The sequence below is a fragment of the Solanum stenotomum genome, chromosome 1 (genome assembly GCF_019186545.1).
Source record: "Solanum stenotomum isolate F172 chromosome 1, ASM1918654v1, whole genome shotgun sequence".
NCBI lineage: Eukaryota > Viridiplantae > Streptophyta > Magnoliopsida > Solanales > Solanaceae > Solanum > Solanum stenotomum.
In genome coordinates, this window is record NC_064282.1 from 80,214,672 (window position 1) to 80,228,638 (window position 13,967).

Sequence of the window (13,967 nt, forward strand, 5' to 3'; positions counted from 1 at the left end):
TGATGCATTGTATGGGCGTAGATGTACATCTCCAGTTGGTTGGTTTGAAGTAGGTGAAGCAGCCTTGATAGGACCAGATTCAGTTCTTTATGCAATGGAGAAAGTGCAACTCATTAGAGATAGACTTAAGACAGCCCAGAGTCGCCAGAAGTCTTATGCAGATGTGAGAAGAAGGGAACTAGAGTTCCAAGTTGATGATTGGGTTTTCCTTAAAGTGTCACCTATGCAGGGGGTGATGAGATTTCGCAAGAAAGGGAAGCTCATTCCTAGATACATAGGCCCTTACCGTATCTTGAAAAGGATTAGTAAAGTGGCTAATGATCTAGAGTTGCCAGCAGATTTAGCAGTAGTGCATCCAGTCTTTCACATTTCACTATTGAAGAAGTGTGTGGGTGATCCAACATCCATGTTGCCATTAGAGAGTATGGCTGTAAAGTATAGCCTTTCTTATAAAGATGTACCATTTTAGATTCTTGATCGTTAGGTTAGAAGGTTGAGAAACAAAGAAGTCGCTTTAGTCAAGGTTTTGTGGAGGAGTCAGTCCGTAGAGGGAGCTACTTGGGAAGCAGAAGCAGCCATGAAGTTCAAGTATCCTCACCCCTTTACTTCCGATTCCATTCCAGCTTGAGGTAATAGTTCCGCTTCAGTTTTTCAGTCATTCATGCACTAATTCAGTCTTAGTATTTTCTTCCTTCAGTCAGCCTTGCATTTTCAGCGTATTTGCATGTTCTTGGAACTCAGTTCAGCCAGAAATCAGTTTCTAGTACTTAGTGGTAGGGATTGTAGCTTCTTCCCTCCATACTCAGCTAGTCTAGTCTTCATTCGAGGACGAATGGTCCCAAGGAGGAGATAAAGTAACACTCGGTATCTAAAACAGACTAAAAATACAGATCTTGAAAAGTTGCAGGTGCAACCCACGATTTCCATCCACGGACCGTAGGTCAGACCACGGCCCGTGCTGGTGGTCTGTTGTTCACCACATCAACCCCTCCCCTGACCCAGCTCAGAAAATCGGCTAAGTCTTGACCCACGGACAGACCCACGGTCCGTAAGTTGAACCACAGTCCGCGGTCTGTGTCTATGGATCGAGGCCCCCTTTACCCAGTCTCTGATGCAAATGATAGTCGACCAGCATAGACCGTCATTCAATCCACGATCCGTAGGTCTGACTGTAGGTGAGGGTCAGCAGCCACTTAGAGGAAAATTGTTGATTGGGTGAACTTCAAATGGTCATAACTCTTAGCACAAAAAGATTTATGTGTCTCATGACCTATTATATCACAGATAATTGAATCCTCTTTCCACCGCCACTCAGTTTGCTAAAATCCGACCTCCGAATAAAAAGTTATGCTCGTTTTAGTGAAGCCATATCGGGCATACTTGACCTATGACCCCAATCTACGGACCGTAGATTGACCTACGGCCCATAGGTCCCGTCCGTCGATCACTCCGACATCAGTTAAGCGTGGGTCTGTTGGTCTTTTCCTATTTCGTTGGACCCCTAATCTATGTCGTTTAGACCCTAAATTATGAGGTTTTAGTCAATTTAAGCCTAGAAACATAACTAGAACTTACCTAAGTCAAATCATTAGTCAAAACTTAGAAAAATTAGAGCGTAAGAGGAGAAGAGAAGTCAAGAAACCTAGTTCAAGAATGCAACAAGGTTCCATCAGTTACAACCCCGAAATCTAAATATTTCTTCGTGGAATTCGTCACCAGGTATGTGAGATTTCACTAGTGGGTTTCTTTCACCCATTAGGTCCCTAGTTTTCAGTCACTTTCTTGATTCCCTTATTATGACTAGACCTAAAGTTTCTTGAATGTTAGAATTGTTGAGTTCTTAGCTGTCAGACTGATCCAAATCAGATTAGTATGTTAATATTCAATTTATTGCATAAATTCCCGAACCCTAGCTATGTATTTCTTTAGTTCTTGAACTATACATGCTAGGTAAGATATTTAAGTTATTCAGTTATACATGCCTCAGTTATTAATTCATCAATATCAGTTTAATTGTTGCATTCTCAGTTTGCATGTTCAGTTTGAGCTATCCAGTAACTTACAAAAATTCAGTCATAATGCGTTCATTACTTAATCCATTGGGAGTAGCATAATACCGAGTTGGACTCGGTTCAGCATACCCATATAGTCCCAGAACTACGAGCCACGTAAGTGTAAGTCCCCTCTGTGGGCAATATCAGTTAGTGATAATGCCAGTCATGCCTTTATACCTTTGGCCAGATATATTGGGTCCTCTCGATGGGGCGTATACATCAGACTCCACATTTAGATCATGTGGTTTTATTGTCGGTTATTAGTAGCACCCACAGTTCACTCAGATTCTATTGCATTGACCTCATTTACAGTATAGTCAGTATTCAATTTTAGCATGTTATAAATTTGGTCATTGCATTCAGTTAACTTAGTATTCAACATCTACATCATGTTCAGATTATTTCATTGCTTCATTGCTTTGTTCAGTTATATGTTAATTTAGCTTTACTCTATCCTGCATGCTCAGTACCTTTCAAGTACTGACGCATACGTACGCTTTATTTTCTCGTGATGTAGGTTCAGGTTCTCAGTATCCAGATCAAGCTTAGATCGGTTCCCGATCTTCAGTTCAGCAGAATCAATGGTGAGTCCTCATTTTTCGAGGATAATAATCATGAGTTTCTTTTTAGTATTTTAAGTCCTTTAGTTTCAGTTTTGCTAGATCTAGTTAGGGGATGTCCCAACATTTCTAGTAAGTTTAGAGGCTTATTTCAGACATAGTCAGATTCAACTTATTATTGAGTTAATATCTTCTTTGTATTAAACTCATCAGTTTTCATTTATCTCAGTTATAGTATATGGGTATTCCCCATCTCTTCATTTTATTTATGATTTACCTTCCGCATCAGTTTATTATCTTAAGTATGCTCGTGATCATGCCAGCAGGGTTAGCTTGGGATCACTTGTGGTCCTAGGTCCCGTGTCCGCGTCCGCATCCAGGGTGTAGCCCCGGGGCGTGACAATAATATTAACAAGAAAAACTTGCAACCTTACAACTATATACTTAATTAAAATACAAATGTAATATAAAATGGAAATGAATGTTACCTCTGTGAAAATGCTAGACATAAGCATTTCAAACTTTGGCTTTATAGCCACAACCCTCCAATTGCAAATTCTAGGGATGACATTCCGTTCTTTGACAACTATCTCAGGATTTACTTGGGATGCACATTCGTAGGTCCATACATTTAGTGTATAAGGCATGCCATATAAATGATATATCTGTTTATTAAGTTTGAAATCATGTATGAGTGAAATTATCAGCTTTGAGAATGCAATTTGTCCCCAAGGATATAATCGATACCATCTTCAACCATTATGAATTCATCAATATATATCGAAGAATCACCAGTTTGAGACAAAATAAATGTATGTACAAAGTATAGAATAGCCATATGAAGGGCATCCGAATTGTTCTCCCAATTGCCCATCAGAAAGCGTTGGACAAGACTCTTGCTTATACTGGTAACTGCATCAGGAAATTATTATTGAAATAACCTACATGGAGTTGATTCTGGGTGCAAAGTCTTTAGTATTGCCTTAACATTTGAGACCAATTATTAGGGAAAATTTCTTGATACCAAAATTCAAGATACTACCATTAGCATGTCTAATATGCAACACTTTTTTGTTGTCATGTTCCAACTCTAACAACAAAAAACATTTAGTTATTTGTCCTTGAAAATTGCATTGTGGGATGTCTAAATATGGTCCAAAAATTGTAGCTCTGAACAGTTCAATACCAACATTGTAACATCTCGTTAATTGAAAGAACTAGAAAGAGTTAGAATTGGAAATAGTCATTTTAGGAAAGAATGAAAAATCTGGGAATTTGTTAAGTAATGCTAAGTTTGGGTTTTCGGTCAACTTCAAACGACCATAACTCCTAGCTCAGGATGAGTTAGGTGTGCTTCCAGATACCGTAGGAAATATCTTAAAATTTTCTTTCCAAAGCCGTTGATTTTACGCGATTCCGAGTTCGTATGAGTGAGATATGCCCATTGGAAGTTGGGCTGGTTGGAAAAGGAAAGTCCAATCCGGATTTTGGAAGGGTGTTTTGGTCTTTTCCATACCCTATTATTTTAATTTCATTTTTGGTAATTAGTTGGGGTCTAAACTGAACTTGGTCAGTTTATGCTTTACAATATTGAGTTAGGGTTTTTAGAGAAGAGAAAGGAAGAGGAGAAAAGAGGAAAAGAAGCAAGAATCGTAAAATTCTCGAAGCTAAGATTGTGGATTTCGTCAAGGGGTGATCCCTATGAGGTATGTGAGACTTTCATAGCGTTGGGTTCATTCATCCACGCACTAATCATGTTTAGTTCAACGAAATTCATCCTAAAAAGTGTTGAAAGTTTGATATTCTTGATATGTGTTCTTGAATTTATTTTCGTTCTTGAATTGGGCTGAATTGAGGAGTTCTTGAGACTATCGCGTCGAGTTTTGGAGTTGTTTTGAGTTAGGTTCTTGGGTACATTTACTGGGTATCTGAATCTAAAGAGAATTTGAAAAAAAATAGTCGAGTTTAGGCAATTCAAGGTTGGAAAAATGAAGAGGGAAAAGTCGGGGGAATCTGGCACCAGGTCCGCGTCGCAGACCTGTTCCTCAGATTTGGGGAAATCTCCTTCGCGGAGCGGAGCGGTCACAGACCGTTCTGCCTCAAAATTTATTTCGCGACCAAATATTTAAATGCATCTCCTCGTCGCGGACTCGCTTCTAGACATTGATTTCTTGAAATTTTCTCATGTTTAACTATCTAGAAACACTCCTAAACATCATCAGATCTTTCCTTTCACAAATCACAATCCTTGAATCCATAATTCAATTCAAGGAAAGTTAAGAGATCAAGTTAAGAGAAATTCATAAAGTTTTCCAAAAGTGTTTCACAAACGTTTTAACTTTGTTTTAAGACTTTGGCTTTGAGTTGAGTAAAGAGTAAGAGTAAAGTTCAATTCTTCAAAGATTACACGGGAACTAAGTATTCCCAAGAGTTAAAGATGTTTTCACATTTGAACAAGAAGGGAAACACCGATTTCCAAGAAGAGCTTTTGAACTAAGTTTTTGTGTAATTATTTCAAACCAAAGAAAGAGTTTTGTTTTTAAAACATATGAGCTGAGTATATTTTAGGAGTAGTATTGAGCACCAATATGGGGACGCGAGTTCATAATAACTCAAGTCTCCATAAACCATGTAGCCATTATGGGTAGAAAAGAATTATACTTTTCAGATGTTTCCTTAGTAATTTTTAGCATAGACTAGTGGATCCACTTAGTTAAGGTGTTCTATATGACGGCAAAGTATAGGACAATTTTGGCAGCTTGGGCAAGATGTTGTATCACCACTTAGGCTCATAGTGGTGGTTTTCGGTTAGAGAATCTCCCATAATATTATATTACTTTATTGTATGAGTAAGTTGAGTTGTTATAGCATTTGTTTAACAAACTGAGTTGCTTTCTGTTGTTTTAAAAGCTTTTCATATATTGTATGTGTTGTTGCTTTATATTGAGTTAAGTTATTCATGAGTTGAGTAAAGCCAATGTAAATGTTCCTTTATTTCTTTCAAGCTTATGTTATGTTTAGTTTCCCCTCTCTTACTCGTACATTCAATGTACTGATGCCATTTGGCCTGCATCTTTTTATGATGCAGACACAGGTAACCAGGATCAGCATCCAGCGCCTCATTGATCCAGCTGAACACTCAGAATATGTTGGTGAGCCCCCTTGCTTTCCGGAGGGCTCATTTTTACATTGCTTTCTAGTTTTTCAGTTGTTCGGATGATCATGGATCTTGTCCCGACATTCCTCTTTGTTTTAGAGGCTTCATAGACAAGTAGCTATAGTTCTTTAGTCTTTCCATTTTCAAGTGTATACATTTAACACTTTAGTTGCCATTTTGGCTAAGTTTGATATTTCTTTAAGACATTACATGAGTTATCCTTTTGAGACTATTCCTTGTGTTTAAGTCTTCCGCTGAGTAAGTAAGCCAGACCAAGGGTTCGCTTGTTGCCAACAATGGTTCTCGAGTGCCAGTCTCGCCCAGGGTGTAGGCTCGGGGCGTGACAAACATCCCCTATAGACTTCTTGAACTCATCCAAGAATTTTGTGTTGTAAGGAGCACCAAACATTAAAGCATGTGTTAGTACCTTTTTAATGACATATTTCATTGACTACAAAATGAAAAGACAACTTATACTATTTATAATTATATCTTCCGATACATATATAAAAAACAACAGTTCAAACAAAAAAACAAATGACTACCACTAAAAGTTACAGTTTACTACCACTAACATTAATTGATTCATAATAAAAAATGTTTGATACATAAATAAAATACATACTACCAAGCTTCACATGACTGATACGATAAATGTTGGTTGAACGTATTATATAACTTGATACATTACAATACAAATCAGATGACTACCAAGGATGACCTGTCTATTACATTAACCACTTTTTTTGTTAAATTTCCCCAACATTTGTTTCATATTCAATACACAACTAAAACTAGGGTTTTATATGTGTCGACAAAGTACAAATCAGTTGGTGTCAAACTAAGATTGGGGTTTTATATGTATCTTTTTTTAACCTAATAAACAATATAGCTTAACACATGCAATTAATGTATCAGTTAATTTCAATCTAACAGAGTAAATGCCATACAAACCACAAACAAGTGTAATAAAGATTAAAACACATATTTTAGGCAATGAAGGTCGGGCAATCGGGGGTGCTGCTTTTCTTCCCTTTTTTTGGGGTTTTTTTTCAACATTTGATTTAGACTATGAAGGCACTTCTTTGTTCGACTGATTCTTCATGTTTAATGGGTCATGAAAACTTTTGGATCTATTTTCAGCCCAAGTTTCATCGTCAGAATCGTATACTAATCGATTAGTAGTAGAAGGATTTGATGTAGGATCTTGATCTATATGTATCAGGAAGAAAATCTGAAAAAAATAAAACGGAAACAAAGAAGATGAAAAGTGAGATGACAATACTACCTATTCCATTTGAAAATGGTTGAAAGGAGAGAGAAATTTTTTGAAAATTAAATTTGGATATTGATTTGTAACTGATTTGATTTTGGAGTGAATTTAGGGAGAGAAACTAGGAGTGAAAGAGGGAGTGGTGAACGTGGGCGGCATATTGTGTTTTATGTATCCAGAAGTTTTGATACTTAGGATAAAAAAGGGATTTAAGTAATATTTTAAAAAGGTAGGAAAAAATAGACAATAAGCAACTTAAAGTTGTGTATATAAGTTATTTTTCCAATCAACAATACACATGCGCAAAGGCCCATTTTTCCCATCCAAGGACAAAGGCATACAAACATTACTAAATAAAACAAAAAATAAAACACATCTATCATCACTAATCTGTAAGGTTTCCTATTCTAGAGCTTATCTTAGTTCCTCTGTCTCTTCCCTACAACCATGGTGTCTTTGCTCAAATCTGAGTTCCTTTCGGTACTTTGAGGGCTTCCGTCAAATGACACCGCCTACTCACTAGGTAAGTACTCATCTTCCTTGTTTGTGTTTTACAACCTTGTATTGTACTGAATTCCTTTTCCTACAGGTGTTGGAATGATGTGCTCCGATCTCCACCACCTGTCAGTAGGTGGACTCTTCTAGGTGCTCTACTTCTCATCTGACCACAAGACCCTCCCCTTTTGCTGCGATTCCTTTTTGTCGGCTGACATAGATTATGCTAGATAGCTTTTCACTCTTTTCTTGCCGGAAAAACAAGTGGAAATTTATAATTTGTAGCCTTTCTTTGCCCTTTATCCTTTGTATGGTGAAACTCTGACGTAGGGACATTGTAATTTGTCAGCATTAATTAGTCTTTTACATGTTGATTCCATCTCTTGGAAGTGAACAAACTTGCAATTACCTTTATCTAATGCTAGATTTGCTAAGTAATCTGCAACTTTATTGCCTTCCCTCAGTATGTGTTGAAAATGGACTTCTTTACCTTTCAATAATTCCCTGACTTGCAATATCAAATCTGCAATACACCATGGACATTTCCACTTCATCATTAATACATGTTTTTGTTGAATGAGTCTATTTGAATGAATACTCTATAATAATCTGCTTGCTTGCAATGTTTGGCTGCTTCCAATATAGCTTTTGCTTTTGCTTCTGTATTTTGTAGTGTCTTCTATCTTCTTTCCCTCTGCATATAGAACATTCCCTTTGCCATCCCTTAGGAAGAAAGCATATGCACTACTGATGTTTGCGTAATCAAGACACATCTTTCGATGCAAGTGTCTACGATCGTACAATAGTTTAGTAACCTAACCGAGGGTTGGGATTGTTCCCAAGAGAGTGGTTTTGAGAATTAATAGAAAAATAAATTTTCATTCTAACTAGTCGTAGCTAAAGACATTAACGATTAAAAATATTGTAAATTAAAGGGGGACATAAGAGTGTCAATTAACAATGGGGTTTTGTCACTAGTGAGTAAAAACAACAAAATAAACAAGAATTTCTAAATAATGAGAGGGGATTGATGGCTATCGTGACCAACGACACTAACCTACGGTATGAGTGTCTACGATCATTGATAGTATAGTAACCTAACTAAAGGTTGGGGTCGTGTCCCAAGGGAGTGGTTTTGAGAATTGATAGAAAAATAAAATTAAGCTTTACCTAGTCGTAGCTAAAGACATTAATGAACAAAACATGGTAAATTAAAGTGGGTGACACGAAAGTGTCAAATATCAAATTGGGGGTTTTGTCACAATTAGTAAAAATAGCAAAAATTAACAAGAAAATCAAGTATGGGGAAATGTTCTTGGGGTGTGACCGCAATACAAGTTGAGATAAGTAGTTGGGTACATGCTTTTTGAAAGGAAATTTGCAAAATAATGGTGACTAGGCTAAACTTTAAATGGAAATAAGTTCCCTCTTGGGCAACTTATCCCGTTTCAAATGCGTTCCTCTCGGACACCCATTTGCCGCATGAAGACCAGCCTACGCCTTACCCCATTCACTCTCTCAAGCTGAGTGTTAGGATATCGGACTAGGGCTCACCCTCTCGGGCTGAACCTCATGTCGACCCACTCCTTAGGCCATCAGTCTAGTGGTCTTAGTTTCACAACCTCCCTCGGGCAAGCCGAAAACACATGGGTGGATTTGTATTTGCAACTACAAACCCTTTAGATTAAACCACAACCACTAGGTGAAATCACCATCAAACTACATCTAATCTATCAGCAAGCAAGACCCAACAGTAATATCAACACATATTTGCTAAATCACACCCCAAGAATGGGGGTTTATAGCCACACATCAAGAAATAACAAAATACACCTAAAATGATAGTAAAATCAAATGGGTATAAGAAATTAAACCTTGATTTGAGCAAATGAAGAAGAATGGAGAAGACTCACTTCCAACTTGGGGAAGATGAAATCGTTCTCTCTTCAAGTCTCCCACAAAACCCTCTCCAAACTTGAGAGAAAAATATCCAAAAAGTACTATTCTATCTTGGAAATTAAAATAAAATTTCGACTCCCTAAAAATAATAATAAGTTCAGTATTTATAGACTTCAAAAAATAGTGCTGGCGGATCTTTCGGCGAAGTTAGTCGATATCATCGAATGACTTCGGTGACTCGCCTTTCGTCTGTCTCATCGCCGTTTCGTACTTGACTTCAGTACCTTCATGTTCTGGACCATTAGGCAGTATAGTACTACTTCGCGGAACTATTCGGCGAAGCGCCGACTGCTCCTTTCATCGCCTTTTTGATCCTTCTCCTTCAGGGCTTCGCGTACTGGAACAAAGGGCGGAGTAAATCCCTTCGGCGAATCTCCAAGTGTGCTTGGTGATGCTCGGGCTTCAACTTCGTCATTCTTTTCAGCCTTTTTGTTCCTTTTTGTGCCTAAGTGTCCATGTTTCCACTAAAACTTCAAATACCTGAAACTTAAGAGTTTTCATCAGATATTGAGACAAAATAAGCATTCGAGGACACTATTTCTATCAAAATAAAGCCCTAAATGAGTCCAATTTGTGGACTCATCAACACCCCCAACTCAAAACTTTTGCTTGTCCTCAAGCAAACTCAAGTTCAGCCATTCAAAAAGGGTGTCTCAAACAGTGCTACACAAGACTCAATCATGAACGTAACAACAAGATTCAAATTACTTATGCAAAGATCAACTGTGTAGTCAAAGATTCAAGTTGTGACACACCATTACCGGAGATTCTCGTGCTCGCAATACTTGATACTTATGCAAGTTCAAGCTCGACAAAAAGTATATAAATGCCCTCACATGAAGAATGATTCCATATTCACACACAGAGGTTAATCAATTCAGGATCAGGAATCAGATGCAACACTCACAATCAAAAAGAGGAACACAATGCATGTTTTTACCCATAGGTTTGCCCTTATTTTCTAATCGACTTTCGATTTGGTTTACTCAAGATCAAAAAGGTCTTTCTAAGGCTTGTAATGGGGATGAGTTCAAAGGTACGGTCATTTAGGCTCAATGGCTCCTTCCTCGTCGGATGTGGTATTCTCAAGGCATTCCTTTCTCCTCCTTTATTAATTCTTTTTCTAATGCTTCTAAGTCACCTGTTTATTCACCTTCATGGATTGCTTGGAAACTCGATTTCTTTTGTATTTATTCCACAGTTTTTTTTAGAGATTGAATGGGTTTCCATTGTTCTGCAACACCATGGGTTAAGGGGAACTTTTCCTGCACTTCTTTACTTCTCCTTTTCCTCTTCACCACACCCCCAACTTAGGCTTTTGGCCTAAGTTGGCTATTTACTAAACCACAAATTAAGAGAATTATAGGTAGTGGGTCAAGTGAGGTCTAGGGTTCATCAAGGTTCTTCCAAAGAAAGGTAAGGTTCAAATGGTGTTCAAAAGAGTTTCACACACTCACGGGTAGGCCACAAAAGAGGTATATGTCAAATTTGGCTCACACTCTTTAAAGTTGCCTAAGATCATTTCAAGAGGACACCTTTCTAAATCAATCAGACTAACAGGGCAAATTCTAGGTTTATTCATGCATGGTTCAAAGCAAACTAATCACACAAGGCATCGACACTTAAGTTAAGCAAGACTACACACTTCCACTAGTGTGCAACGGTCATAATAAGAGAATCAATTTGATAAATGGCTAATCACAACGAGGTGCAAAGAGTTCACATATTGTCTATGCAACTTCATTTGGCCTCATCGTAGCCACATTCATGTTCGTTCAATTGAGAGCACTATTCAAGTCATCGATATTGATCGAAACCGAGACCTAAATTTTTTGCAAAAGAACAACCACCTTCAACTCACGAGGGGTGGCAACAATGTGCGAAAAATTTAAATTTTTTTGGAAGGGTCAAAATCATTTTGCAATTAAAAGCAAAAGAGAGCCACGAGCTCAAACATCCACAGAAAAATAGTAATTAACACAATTATAAACAGACAATTCAAATGTATTCAGAACACAAATCATAAACAACACACAAAAGTGTGGGCCTCACGCCACCATAAATAAAAACATTTGTCCTTAAATGCAAGTAATAAGAATTCGAGTGGCAAAATAAGAAAGATAAAGAGGGAGGTAAAAGGGGGGACCCTGGCTAAGTGGTTGCTCCATCTATCTAGACATTAATGCTTTGGCTTGCAAAACGTCCACTTGACGACGTTAGTCAAACTGGGTAACTCATTCGGCGGAACGCTGACTGTGAGTTTATCCATCGAAGGTTACAGAACCGCTGCTATACGAGGGTCCCAACAGCGAAATGCTCGGTAATTCGCCAATGATTTCCAATTGTCATCGAGTTTTATAGACTCCTGATTTTGATGATATCTTGAGTCAAATGGTGAAATAGAGTTGTTCGCCGGATTCTTCAGCGATTCGCCAACTGGAGCCGTTGCTCACCATTTTGCACCTTTTGATCGCCTTCCACACTTTAGTCTGTAAAATTAGCACACCATTATTTAATCAATACGCAAAATATAAGATAACAAAGGGTTTTGAGTTGCCTCCCAAACAGCGCCTTAGTTAACGTCGTGGCACAACGCAACAACGCCTTCAAGCGTCTTCCAAATATACCACTTCAACCACCAAAATCTCTTGACAATCTCCTAGATACAATTTCAGACATTGACCATTCACTGCAAATGGAGGTCCTTCCTAATCTTTAACTTCTATAGCACCATTGATGAACACTCACATTACTCGAAATGGATAAGACCATTTAGATTTGAGCTTTCCAGGGAAGAGTCAAAGTCGCAAATTGTATAGCAGAACCCAATCTCCTACCTTGAAGTCTCGCTTGAGTATCCAAGCATCATGCCATTTCTTCATCTTCTCTTTCTCTTTATAGATGGTTGAACTTTCATATGACCTGAGTCTAAGTTCATCCAGTTCGTTCAGCTGCTCTGTTCTCTTCCTTGAAGTTTTTGACCAGTCCAAAGTTAAAGCTTTCAATGCCTATAATGCTTTATGTTCTAACTCAACGGGTAGATGACATGCCTTACCATAAACCAACTGATATGGAGACATCTCGATAGGTGTTTTGTAAGTAGTCTTATATGCTTATAGTGCATCATCGAGTTTCCTAGACCAATCAGTTCTATTGACATTTACTATCTTGGCCAAGATGCTTTTTATTTCTCTATTCGACCCTTCGACTTGGCCACTTGTTTGGGGATGATATGGGGTTGCCACTTTGTGTTTCACCCCATATTTACTCAGTGCCATTGAGAACCACTTATTGCAAAAGTGGTATCCCCCATCGCTTATGATTGCTCTCAGAGTGCCAAATCTGGCGAAGATGTAGCGTTTCAAGAATTGGACGACGCTTTTTCCTTTGTTGTTTGGAAGTGCGATGGCTTCCACCCATTTGGAAACATAATCCACATCAACCAAGATATATTTATGTCCAAACGAGCTCACAAATGGGCCCATGAAATCTATCCCCCATACATCGAGTAGCTCCACTTCTAAAAGAGGAGTGAGAGGTAATTCGTGTTTTCTAGACACTCCGCCTTGCTACTAACATTTAGAGCATTTCTTTACAAACTCATGTGCATCCTTGTAGAGTGATGGCCAGTAATATCCACTCTGGAGAACTTTAGCGGCGGTATGAACACCACCATGGTGACTTCCCACTGGTGATGTATGGCATGCATGGAGAATTTCTACCACTTCTTCTTTAGGAACACACCTTCTGAAGACATGGTCAGCACACTCTCGGAACAAGTATGGCTCATTCCAAAAGTACTTTTTAACATCGAACAATAATCTTTTCTATTGGTAAAAGGTCAACTCATCAGGCATCAGCCCACACACAATGTAATTTGCAAAATCTACATACCATGGCGTATGTTTGAGGGATATTGCAAACACCCGTTCATCTGGGAAAGAGTCATCTATGTCAATCTCGTGCTCGACATTCTCCCTTGCTTTCAACCTTGATAAATGATCATCTACTTGATTTTTGCACCCTTTTTGATCTTTCACCTCAAAATCAAATTCTTGTAATAGTAGTACCTACCTAATCAATCGTGGTTTTGCATCTTTCTTTGCCATCAAATAACGGAGTGCATCATGATCAGTGTGTACGATTACTTTAGTGCTTAGCAAGTACGCCCTGGATATTTCAAATGCATAGACTACTACAAGCAACTCTTGTTCGGTGACCATATAATTTTGCTGGGCACTATTTAGAGTCTTGCTTGCGTAGTAGATTGGGTGAAACAGTTTGTTGCGCTTCTACCCCAACACAACCCCTAGTACCATACCGTTGGCATCACACATTAACTCAAAAGATTCGGACCAATTAGGGCTGATGATGATCGGGGTGTATATTAGCTTCTCTTTCAAACATTGAAATGCAGCCATACAAGCATCATTAAAGTGGAATTTCACTTCCTTCTCTAGGAGTTTGTA